The following is a 12,291-nucleotide window of genomic DNA, read 5'->3' as shown; positions in this document are numbered from 1 at the left end:
GCTGCCCTTGTCCTTCTAGGTGGAAGAGGTCGCGGGTTTGGGAGGTGCTGCCGAAGAAGCCTTGGTGAGTTGCTGCAGTGCATCTTGTAGATGGTACACACTGCAGCCACAGTGCGCCGGTGGTGGAGGGAGTGAATGTTTAAGGTGGTGGATGGGGTGCCAATCAAGCGGGCTGCTTTGTCCTGGATGGTGTCGAGTTTCTTGAGTGTTGTTGGAGCTGCACTCATCCAGGCAAGTGGAGAGTATTCCATCACACTCCTTACTTGTGCCTTGTAGATGGTGGAAAGGCTTTGGTGAGTCAGGAGGTGAGACACTCGCCGCAGAATACCTAGCCTCTGACCTGTTCTTGTTGCCACAGTATTTATGTGGCTGATCCAGTTAAGTTTCTAGTCAATGGTGACCCCCCAGGATGTTGATGGTGGGGGATTCAGCGATGGTAATGCCATTGAATGTCAAGGGACGGTGGTTAGACTCTCGCTTGTTGGAGATAGTCATTGCCTGGCACTTCTGTGGCGTGAATGTTACTTGCCACTTATCAGCCCAAGCCTGAATGTTGTCCAGGTCTTGCTATATGCGGGCATGGACTGCTTCATTATCTGAGGAGTTGTGAATGGAACTGAACACTGTGCAGTCATCAGCGAACATCCCCACTTCTGACCCTATGACGGATTGAAGGTCATTGATGAAGCAGCTGAAGATGGTTGGGCCCAGGACACTGCCCTGAGGAACTCCTGCAGCGATGTCCTGGGACTGAGGTGATTGACCTCCAACAACCACGACCATCTTCCTTTGTGCTAAGAGGCCGTGGTTTGATAGACAGGGATTGAGGCAGTACCTGTGGGGAAAGTGCAGTTAAAAAGTAAATGGATAAACAGTAAGATGTAGCACCACGTTTTTGAGGAAGAGAATTTTTTTTGTCTCAAACAAACCTCACATAATGTAATTCAAAAGGTAGTCCCATCAGCCAGGGCTGGATTCAATCCCCAGAGGTGAAAGGACAGTGTCCTAAGACACTACCGTCTCCCACTGACCCACCCCAAGCTCATTTTTAACTGCACTTATTTTGCCCATTATGCTTATTTGTCATGTCAGTGGTGTGAGATTTTGTCAAATCTCACTGGCCCAAGTTACTTGTTTTTCAGACTGAGATGTTTCCCCCAGCAGATGTGAACTGAATTCCGCACATACTCAACAGTGCAATCCTTTTCTGGTTGTTTGCCGTGATGTGTCATTCTATCAACAACTGGGCAATTGTTCTTGACGGATCATGTTTCCAATTGGAAAAGCAATGGCCTCAAGTTCTGTGTCAGTCAACAGCCAGTTGAATTTGAATTTGCAGACTCACTCAATAGCCAGAATGTAAAGACTCTAAATCAGCTGCTAAATTTATATCTCTGGAGCTGTAGGCTCCCATGTTGTAATATAAGTGACTCACCTCTGGTGCCCGCCGGTGATTTTCCCTGGCAAGCATAAGTACTGCGGACCACCATTCTGCTCCGTATGACCGGAATAGTGCTAATTGTCAAGAACAACTTGCTTTTAGATCGTGCCTTTAACATAGGAAAATGTCCCACGGCGCTTCACACAGGTGTAAGGAAAAAATAGGCACTGAACTCAGAGATATTAGGATGGTGAAAGAGGTGGTAAGAAAGAAAGACTTGCATTTCTACAGCGCCTTTCACGACCACTGGACGTCTCATAAGAACATAAGAAACAGGAGCAGGAGTAGGCCAATCGGCCCCTCGAGCCTGCTCCACCATTCAATAAGATCATGGCTGATCTGATCCTAACCTCAAATCTACTTTCACTCTCCATCCCACCCGAACCCATGTGATCTCCCGGGAGAGGCGAAAAACCAGATAAAAAGCCCAATGTGCCAATTTGGGAGAAAAAATCTGGGAAATTCCTCTCCGACCCATCTAGGCGATCGAAACTCGTCCAGGAGATCACTCTGTCCCTGTATTTCCTACAGTACTTACCTTCTGTAAGAGGTGATCTCCACCCCAGCCAGGAACAGGCCCAATTTACTCTTGAAGGACTCCTAGCTGGCAGCCTGTTCCCGAGGTCTCCAAGCGCTTTACAGCCACTTTTGAAGTGGAGTCACTGTTGTAATGTGGGAAATAAGGAGGGTCTGAAAGGAGGAGAGACAGGGAGAGAGTAGGAAGGGCTTAGGGAGGAAATTCCAGAGATGGGGAGGGAATTGCAGAGTGAGCCCTAGGTAGCTGAAGGCCCGGTTGCCAATTGTGGGACAAAGAGAGGGGATAAGCTCGAGAGTCCGGAGTCAGAAGGATGGAGAGTTGAGGGGGGTTGGGGGGAGGGGTGCAGGTGTTGTAGGGCTGGAGGTTACAGAGCTAGGGAGGGGGGGCGAGGCCATGAAGTGATTCAAACACGAAGATAAGAATTTTAAATTTGTGGCGTTGTTGGAGCGGTCAGCAAGCACAGGGGGGATTGGCGAGTGGACCTTGGATGTGGGTAGCTGTGCTTTGGATGAGCTGAAGTTTATGGAGGGTGAAGGATAGAAGGCCAGCCACGAGATCATTGGAGTAGTCCAGTCTGGAGGTGATAAAGGTGTGGATGAGAGTTTCAGTGCCAGATGGACTGAGGCAGGGGCGGAGGCGCACACACAAATGTCAAATTTTGCTCTAATCGTGGGTGTTATTTCCTGTACTTGTAAAGCCAGTTCACTGGTTCACTGGGGGTAGTAAGTATAAACCCCCTTCCTGTGATATCAATGTTAATAATTGCCACAGCTCTCCGTGATCTTTCTATCACTGTCAGTGCCCACGAGACCCAGCCACCAATAATCTGCAGCCTGTCGACTTCTAGGTGATTTTCCTCAACTCTCTGTTTATAACATTATCTGAACTCTGACCTAACTGTCGATCACTGCCATCCCTCAGTTCCAGTGTGTGGGACTCTTTCCCTCTATAAAGGGAGTTGATGTAATCGGAGGTCACAATGAGGGTTTTATTGGATTATATTCCACTCATTTGTCACTTTAAAAAAATGAATGTTGACAGTTTTATCCGGTCATTATAATCTTTGCCTTTCTATTTAACTTGCAACACCATGGAGCCAAAAAAGCATTAATAAGTATTGCAGACTTGTTTTCTCCTCTGCTCTTTTTATTCAATCCAATTACTTGTTCTCTGCTTACTTTGGATCTTTTCCCAGTTCAGGGGCTTCACGTTCTATTACTTCAGAGAGCACCAAATCTAGGCTGACAGTCCAGCCCCACCGCTTGTAGCAGACGCGTCCGTGTGAACGCTGTTGTGTATGTACCTTTAAGAGAGAACTGCTTTTATACTGTACTACCGGCAGTGACCACACCTGTATATAAAGCCGTAGCAGGCTTCTGTACTTTCAGTTCCAGCATACCCTCTGTTCAGTAAACACCTGTTATTACCGTTCTCCTGCAGTCCGTGTGTTATTGATACGCGGACACTATAGTGGCGACGAGCAGGTTCAAACTCACCTGCAGTACTGCATCACCTCACGGGGATCCATCCCTGAAAAGAAGCTTCTTGGAGGTCGAAGCCAGAGCAACGGGCGTCGACCGTGGGCAACCGCCCAGTGATCCATCGGAGTTCAGAGAATCGCAGGGGAAGCTGTGGAGAGCTGGGCTTGGTTCTCCAGTCAAGGTGTCCCAGCAAATCGGGCTGGTAGCAGGTAGTGCGCTGACCCTTCCCGGACTGCAGCGGGCTAGAGCTCGATCGAGCGGCTCTGCAAGGGGGCCGAGCAGCGTCGTCGGAAAGAAAAAGAGAGAGCGGGTGGAGCGCACAGGGCGCGGCCGGTGCTCAAGAGTCGGGCAGCGTTTAAAAAAAAAAGGGGAAGGAAAAGAGACGCGCAGTGGACAGCGTCGAAGAAGAATAAAACTAAGAAAAATTAATGAACAAAGAGAGACGCGCAGGAAGCCGCGGGGCGCCGCCATTACTAGTTAGAACGCTAAGAGCAGCATTGGCAGCAGGGGGAAGAAGGAAAAGCGCGGGAGGCGCCATTTTAATCCATTGGGGAAGAAGGAAAAGCGCGGGGGGGCGCCATTTTAAACCACCCAAGATGCCGAAGAGTGGCAGCATCATTGCTTTCGACAACGAAATAGAAGACTGGACCACATATGTGGAAAGAATTGAAGTGTACTGCAAGACAAATGAGGTGGCCGATGAAAAGAAGGCGTCGGTATTATTGAATTTGATGGGCGCGAGAACGTACGGCCTATTGCGGAATTTAATTACCCCAGCTAAACCAATGGAGAAAAGCTTTGAAGAGATTGTCAATATCTTACAGGAACATCTAAACCATACACCGCTGCTGATAGCAGAAAGATTCAAGTTCCATAAAAGAAACCAGCACAAAGACGAGAGTAATGCTGACTATCTTACGGAACTACGCAAGTTATCGAAACACTGCCAGTTCGGAGCAGGACTGGCAGATACCTTAAGGGATAAGTTTGTCTGCGGGCTCCAGAGTGAAGGAACCCAGAAACGACTACTTTTGGAAAAGGACCTTACGCTAGAAAAGGCTTTCAGCGTTGCAGTATCCTACGAAGCAGCAGCACGGGGAGCTGCGGAAATACAACAGAAACCGCAAGAATATAGCACCAATGAAATGGCATATGGAGCAGAAAAGTGCTATCGCTGCGGCAGAACAACCCATGACCAGAAGGATTGCTGGTTTAAGGACAAAGTATGCAGGCAATGTGGAAAAATGGGACACATAGCACGAGTCTGCAGGTTGGGAAAGAAAACCAACACTAAAAGAACTACTAAGGAAAAGTACAAGAAAGTACAAAAGATGACGGACAGTAGTTCAGAAGATCAGAAGAGTGATAATGACTCCGGGAGCAGGAGACTAAGTTGTCTAAAGTTACACAACGTGATCGCAAAGGAGGATCACCGAACCATTTGGGTCACCCTCATGATAGCAGGGTCCCAAGTAAAGATGGAATTGGACACAGGATCAGCCCTAACGGTCATGAATCGACGAGACTACGAGCGGCTATTCTCACACATTCCCTTGAAGGATACGTCCATTGTCTTGAAGACATATACGGGGCAAAAAGTCTACTCCAGAGGAAAAATAAGGGTGCCCGTTAAATACAACGGCAAGGAAACACAGGAACTGTATCTATATATACTACTAGATGGAGGACCACCATTATTGGGACGTGAATGGATCCGAAAAATACAATTGGATTGGCATTCCATTCAGGCGCTAACTGTGGCTGACAAAAAGGATGACAACGTCACACCTGGACGACTGTCAAAAATTCTAACTGACGCAAAAGAGGTGTTCCAGCAAGGACTTGGGACTCTAAAAGGCATAACGGCAACGATAAAAATTGAAGATAACGCAAACCCAAAATTTTTTACGGCCAGACCGATACCGTATGTGATCCGCCCAGCCGTCGAAGCAGAGCTGGAGAGTCTGGAGCGTTCGGGTGTGCTGTCCAAGGTGGACTGGAGCGAGTGGGCCACACCCATTGTTCCTGTAATGAAGAAATCATTGAGCAGCACGCCTGGGGAACCAAAGAAGGTTCGCATCTGTGGGGACTTTAAGGTAACTGTGAACCCAGTCCTTCACACAGTACAATATCCACTTCTGCGGATAGAAGATATTTTCGCCTCACTATCTGGAGGGAAACGCTTTACGAAGATTGATCTGGCCCAAGCGTATCTACAAATGGAGGTAGAAGAAGCATCTAGAAAATACCTCACGATAAACACTCACAAAGGTCTTTACCAGTACAACCGACTGGTATTCGGGGTAGCATCAGCTCCGGCTATTTGGCAGAGGGCGATGGAACAAGTCCTGCAAGGGATCCCGGGGACCCAGTGTTATTTGGACGACATCCTGGTTACGGGCGGAAATGACAGTGAACACCTTACCAACCTGGAGCAGGTGCTCACTAGATTACAAGAATATGGGCTACGAGCCAACCGCCCCAAATGCGAGTTTTTCAGGAAACAAATCTCGTATTGTGGCCATGTGATTGATGAAGAGGGGTTACATAAGTCCCCAGACAAGATTGAGGCAGTAGTCAAGGCTCCAGCACCGGAAAATGTGTCACAACTGAGGTCGTTCCTCGGGTTGGTGAACTACTACCATAAGTTCTTGCCAAATTTGTCCACAATTCTGCACCCACTGAACGCCCTGCTGCAAACTGGTGTAACATGGAAATGGAGTGATGAGTGTAAGCCTGCCTTTCAGAAATGTAAATGCCTAATCACTTCAAAAGAAGTATTGTCCCACTACAATCCATCACTACCGATTCGGTTGGCATGTGATGCGTCTCCCTACGGCATTGGAGCGGTGCTGTCGCACAAATTCCTTGACGGTTCAGAGAGGCCAATAGCCTTTGCGTCACGCTCGTTAACTTCAGCCGAGCGTAACTATGCCCAGATTGACAGGGAGGCCTTCAGCCTGGTGTGGGGGGTGAAGAAGTTCAACCACTATCTGCACGGGCAGAAATTCACCTTACTGACTGATCACCAGCCTCTTGTCTCCATTTTTAACCCAAAGAAGGGCGTGCCGGTGATGACGGCGCAACGGCTGCAAAGATGGTCCCTTTTTCTAGGGGCACATCAATACGACATAGAGTATAAGGGCACGAAACAGCATGGAAACGCTGATGGGCTGTCGTGCCTGCCGCTGCCTACGGTGGAGGAAGCACCTGCAGTGGACCCTGTTGAGATATTCCATTCGACCATAGTCGAATGTCTACCTGTTACAAACTCAAGTATAGAGAAGGAAACCTGAAATGACCCGACACTGTCTCGGGTATATGATTTGACGGTGAAGGGATGGCCAGCACATGGCGACTCACTGTTGCCAGCATTCTCGCCAAGGAGAGAACAGCTGTCAGTATGCCGGGGGACCTTGATGTGTGGATCCCGAGTGGTAATTCCACCCAAGTTGAGAGATAGAGTGCTCAATGAGCTTCACGAGGGTCATCTGGGAGGGGTAAAAATGAAGAGCCTAGCCAGGGCATTTGTGTGGTGGCCGGGAATCGATAAGGAAATCGAGGAAATGACCAAGAGCTGCTCAGGATGCCAGAAAGTCCAAAACGCTCCACCACAGGCCCCACTACACCCATGGGAGTGGCTCTCATCTCCATGGCAATGGGTACACATTGATTTTGCTGGTCCATTTATGGACTCAATGTTTTTAATCGCCGTGGATGCACATTCGAAATGGCCAGAGGTCATCAAAATGTCCTCCACCACCACGGAGAAAACTATTGCAGTCCTAAGGACCATCTTCACCAGGAATGGGTTGCCAGAACAGATCTGTTCCGACAATGGCCCACAGTTTGTGTCTGAGGATTTCTGGAGGTTCCTGAAGAATAATGGGGTGAAACATTACACATCTGCCCCATATCATCCAGCCACAAATGGATTGGCTGAGAGGTTTGTTCAGACCTTTAAAAAGGCCATAAAGGCAATGTATAATGACGACATACCACTGCAACACAAGGTGGATAACTTCCTGTTTGCTTGCCGGAATGCCACACATGCAGTAACCAACCAAACTCCAGCCGTACTGTTTTTCAACCGGAGACTAAGATGTCGCTTGGATTTGCTCAAACCAAACATAAGACGAGATGTTGAGGATAAGCAGTTCCAGCACATAAATGAGAAGCCAACCAGGAGCTTCAAGATAGGGCAACCAGTCTTGGCCCGCGACTACCGAACAGAAAAATGGCAGCCAGGCACGATATGCACACAGCAGGGACCACTAATGTACACAGTGGACGTTGGAGAGAGCATCGTGAGATGCCATGCTGACCAGATTCTAGAGTCACAGGAACAAGCCAAACCTGTACCACAAGGATGTGCACCTGGTAATGAGCCCGAAGTACAGATTGCGTCTACCTCAGAAGCAGGGGTATTGGAAGCTGACGAACCAACCAATGACAATGAGCCAGAATTGGCTCCACCGCCAGAACAGGATACTCGAGAAAGGCGCTATCCAGTCAGGATCAGGAAGCCTCCTCAAAGACTGAACTTATAAATGACTATTTCAGTTGATGTATATAGTACAGAGAAAATTGTAATTGTAATTAGTTATTATTTAGTTGCTAAATGAATGTTATGTACTGTTTATCTAAAAGGGGAGGAATTGTTGTGTATGTACCTTTAAGAGAGAACTGCTTTTATACTGTAGTACCGGCAGTGACCACACCTGTATATAAAGCCGTAGCAGGCTTCTGTAGTTTCAGTTCCAGCATACCCTCTGTTCAGTAAAGTACCTGTTATTACCGTTCTCCTGCAGTCCGTGTGTTATTGATACGCGGACACTATAAACGCGATTCGCCTGTTATATGCAATTGTCAGAATAACACATACACAGTCTGTGGGTCGTGTTAGGAATCCAGTTCCGGCAGCCTGCTGATACACCGGCAGCAGAGTATAAGAGCACTAAACTCTGGAGATTGTAAGAACGCTAAACTCTGGAGATTATAAAAGTGCTAAACTCTGGAGATTGTAAGAACGCTAAAATCTAGAGATTATAAAAGTGCTAAACTCTGGAGATTGTAAGAACGCTAAACTCTGGAGATTATAAAAGTGCTAAACTCTGGAGATTATAAAAGTGCTAAACTCTGGAGATTATAAAAGTGCTAAACTCTGGAGATTATAAAAGTGCTAAACTCTGGAGATTATAAAAGTGCTAAACTCTGGAGATTATAAAAGTGCTAAACTCTGGAGATTATAAAAGTGCTAAACTCTGGAGATTGTAAAAGTGCTAAACTCTGGAGATTGTAAAAGTGCTAAACTCTGGAGATTATAAAAGTGCTAAACTCTGGAGATTATAAAAGTGCTAAAATCTGGAGATTATAAAAGTGCTAAAATCTGGAGATTGTAAAAGTGCTAAACTCTGGAGATTGTAAAAGTGCTAAACTCTGGAGATTATAAAAGTGCTAAACTCTGCATATTATAAAAGTGCTAAACTCTGGAGATTATAAAAGTGCTAAACTCTGGAGATTATAAAAGTGCTAAACTCTGGAGATTATAAAAGTGCTAAACTCTGCATATTATAAAAGTGCTAAACTCTGGAGATTATAAAAGTGCTAAACTCTGGAGATTATAAAAGTGCTAAACTCTGGAGATTGTAAAAGTGCTAAACTCTGGAGATTGTAAAAGTGCTAAACTCTGGAGAATTTCTCTGAGATAATACGTTGCCTGATTTGATCTTCATTTTTTGGTGTTTAGCGCAACTTCTCCCAATGAACTGTTTAAAAGCTAATATAAATATATTTTTAAAAACAAGCATCAGTTTGTCATGTGTACTTCACTCTTACAATATCACAGGTGAGTAAGCACAGCTGTTTCTGCCCAAAATAAACAGAGCATTTAAGACGCTATTGTAGGAGTCGCTGGAAATCAACAGGCTACAAAAGTCTCGCAGTCTGTTGATTTCCAGCGACTCGGGCGACCCACTATAAGCGGCAACTTTGAAATTGGCGTTAATGCAGATGGCTAATGGTTACAGCGTTTTGGCCAATATAAGTGACTGTCCGTTTTAAACATGGGCGTTTTTAAGTGGTGGGGACTTTACTGAGGGAGTGTTGCTCTGTCAGAGGTGCTGTCTTTTAGATGAGATGTTGAACTGAGGTCCTCTCAGGAGGATCATAGAATCACTCCTGTAACAACAACAACTTGTATTTATACAGCGCCTTTAACGTAGTAAAACTTCACAGGAGCGATATCAGACAAAATCTTTCACCGAGACACATCAGGAAATATTAGGGCAGGTGACCAAAAGCTTGGTCAAAGAGGTAGGTGTTAAGGAGCGTCTTAAAGGAGGAAAGAGAGGTAGAGAGGTTTAGGGAGGGAATTCCCGAACTTAGGGCCTAGGCAGCTGAAGGCAGGACTGCCAATGGTGGAGCGATTAACATCAGGGATGCGCAAGAGGCCAGAATGATGTCAGTATGGGTCTCCTTCTCAGTCTGAGCATTTTAATTGGTCAACTGGCACACTAAACCAGCTCCAATAGTGAGGGTCGGGTTGTTGACATTTACAAGTGTGAGGGTTTATTGTCAGCTGTACTTGAGCCTGTAACTGATGTCTAACCAGCCACTAGTAAACATTTAAACATTCTAAATGGAGTTTTCTGATTCATTTTTTTAAAGGAATTTTCAACACACAGGTATGGATAATAAATCATTGGTGGTGTTTAACGCCTCCATTTTGAAAGCTAGAGCTTTACAAAATGGCAGTTGTGAGTTAAACCTGTTACAGGAAGTTTGATGCTCTAATTTATTGAAATGGCCGAGACTGCGAAGGATTAAATGTTCCGATTACTTCATGAAAATAAGAAGCCAGCAAGAAATGAGCCAGTGGAAGCCAACTTGGTCAGACCCTTCCCATCCAAATAGAGGAAATTCATATAATCTTCTCGGATTCCTAACTAAGCTTAAGGCTCCACAGCCCTATGTGCCCAGTGTCCGATGCATATAGATCTGGATCAAGTCTGCTGGGGATAGTAACAGGTGCTATTGCTGCCAATTAATATGGGCGCAGTAGAAGGGAAGAGAAAAAATGTGGAACTTAATTGTGGATAATGTTGAACAGCTTTAACATTCACAGCTGCAGAGCAATCTGATGTGCCAGAATTATCTACAAGCAGAAATTGGACACTTTTTTTTCCATTTCAGAGCAGATGCTGTCCACTTCATCCTGCTCTTGGCTCTTTACACGGCTTCTTATTGTACTGAGCTGTTACTGTATATTCCATGCTGCCGTGACGTTAGGAACCTCGATGATTATTTTAGAAGTGTCAGCGATACGAAAGGACACAGCAGAGTGCGGTGACTGGAGAATTTCATGGCGTGCAGTCAAAGCGAGGCACTGTGTCAGTTTTTAATTGGGGAAAACTAGGTGAAAGGCTGGGGCCGAAAATGTGATATCACCATGGTTGAACAGGGCAGATGTGAAGATGAAGTAAATTAGGTCGGAGTTAGATGCCAAGCAGGAGTTTTTAAGGTGGCTGCCCAAGTTTTTTGGTGAGGTGTTTTCACAAAAAACATTCAATGGCGGTGTAGTCACTAAGGACGCCATTGTTCTTGACCCAATACGGTGTTCCTGCTTCAAATATCCTGCTGGTCAGTTAGCTTCGGCCAGGGTACACTGGCTCCCTCTGGCAATAGACCTTGGTACCACAGCCCATTTGCATCAGACCATTTACTACGCACCATTCTGGCAAAAAAAACTTATTCTTGAAGAAGAATGCTGTGACTGTGAAATTTGAGATTGCTTTGCAAATATGCCTTCAATAAAATATTATTCTTTCCTTTAAACACATCTCAGTAGGTTAGCTGAAGTGTTAAAAGATTAGCCTGCTCACGTTTGGTTTCCAAGGTTACGATTAAAATTCCTAAAATGAAAGCAAATAACAGCCACAGGCAAACTATTAAACACCCAACAGCGGCTAGAAACTAGGAAACTAAAGTTGGTGCTGAAGTCAAAATTGAAATGAGTCAAAATGGAGCTGGATGGCCTGAATGACTTTATAAAAATGCTTTAAGTGGCTGTGCTGTCGCTGTGGGAGGTTGCATGGCTACCTGTATTCATATTGTCTGGCTTTCATTTGTTATCCAGAACAGGCATTGAAAGTTGAAGAAAGCCGGTAATAGCCACGTTGGGATTATTTGTGCAGCTTCAAATTGCATCTGCTATCTTGGCCTGAAACTAGGACCAGAGGCTAAAATTGTTAACGAGAATCTGACTGGGCTTAGAACATCTCCTGCTTCCAAGTTAACTTAGGTCCTGCAGAAGATGGTTTTAATTTGGGAAGAGTGAAGCCGGGTGTTGGGCAGACAAGCCCCCATTCTGTCTGTCTGTATTTGCATCGTGCATGCTGTGGCTTTCACTGATTTGATCCACACTTTCATACTCACTGTCCTTTTTTAACCAGGCCCCAAAGTTGCCAATGTGCTTTTTTGAACTGACAACTAAAAAACAACCTGGAGCTGATTTTTGTTCATCAATCTTACTGGTGTGAAGTTAATAATGGGGCCGGATATTCCGATCCCTACGGGTGGGTACGCGCTGTGTACCCACCCGTAGGGACATCGGGAATGCCGGTTTCAGACGTGCACTGCGCATGCGCTGGAACCAGCATTTCCGATCTATCAAGAATGCTCTTGACAGATCCTCCAGCTGCCCTGGAGAAGGGCCTCTGTGGGTGGAGAGTTCCGCTTTTTGGAGACCCTCCGCCCGCAGAAAACACTTACAATTCTTAAGCCTGGTAAAAGCAGGCGCAAGGCCTGCTACTTTAAAAAAAAGGTAAGTT

At 45.9% G+C, this 12,291-nt stretch overlaps 1 protein-coding gene across 2 annotated transcripts in view; it reads left to right on the top strand.

The window, feature by feature from the left end:
- LOC147097028 (transmembrane protein 198-like) overlaps positions 1 to 12,291 on the top strand; it is a 114,882-nt gene that overhangs the window by 89,170 nt on the left and 13,421 nt on the right. The gene's annotated exons all lie outside the window — the stretch shown is intronic.

Source organism: Somniosus microcephalus, chromosome 33, assembly GCF_052327205.1.
Source record: "Somniosus microcephalus isolate GS21.2 chromosome 33, FLI_Smic_1.0, whole genome shotgun sequence".
Taxonomy (NCBI): domain Eukaryota; kingdom Metazoa; phylum Chordata; class Chondrichthyes; order Squaliformes; family Somniosidae; genus Somniosus; species Somniosus microcephalus.
The sequence above is the reverse complement of the archived record's forward strand: the minus strand, read 5'-3'. Positions and strand labels throughout refer to the sequence as shown.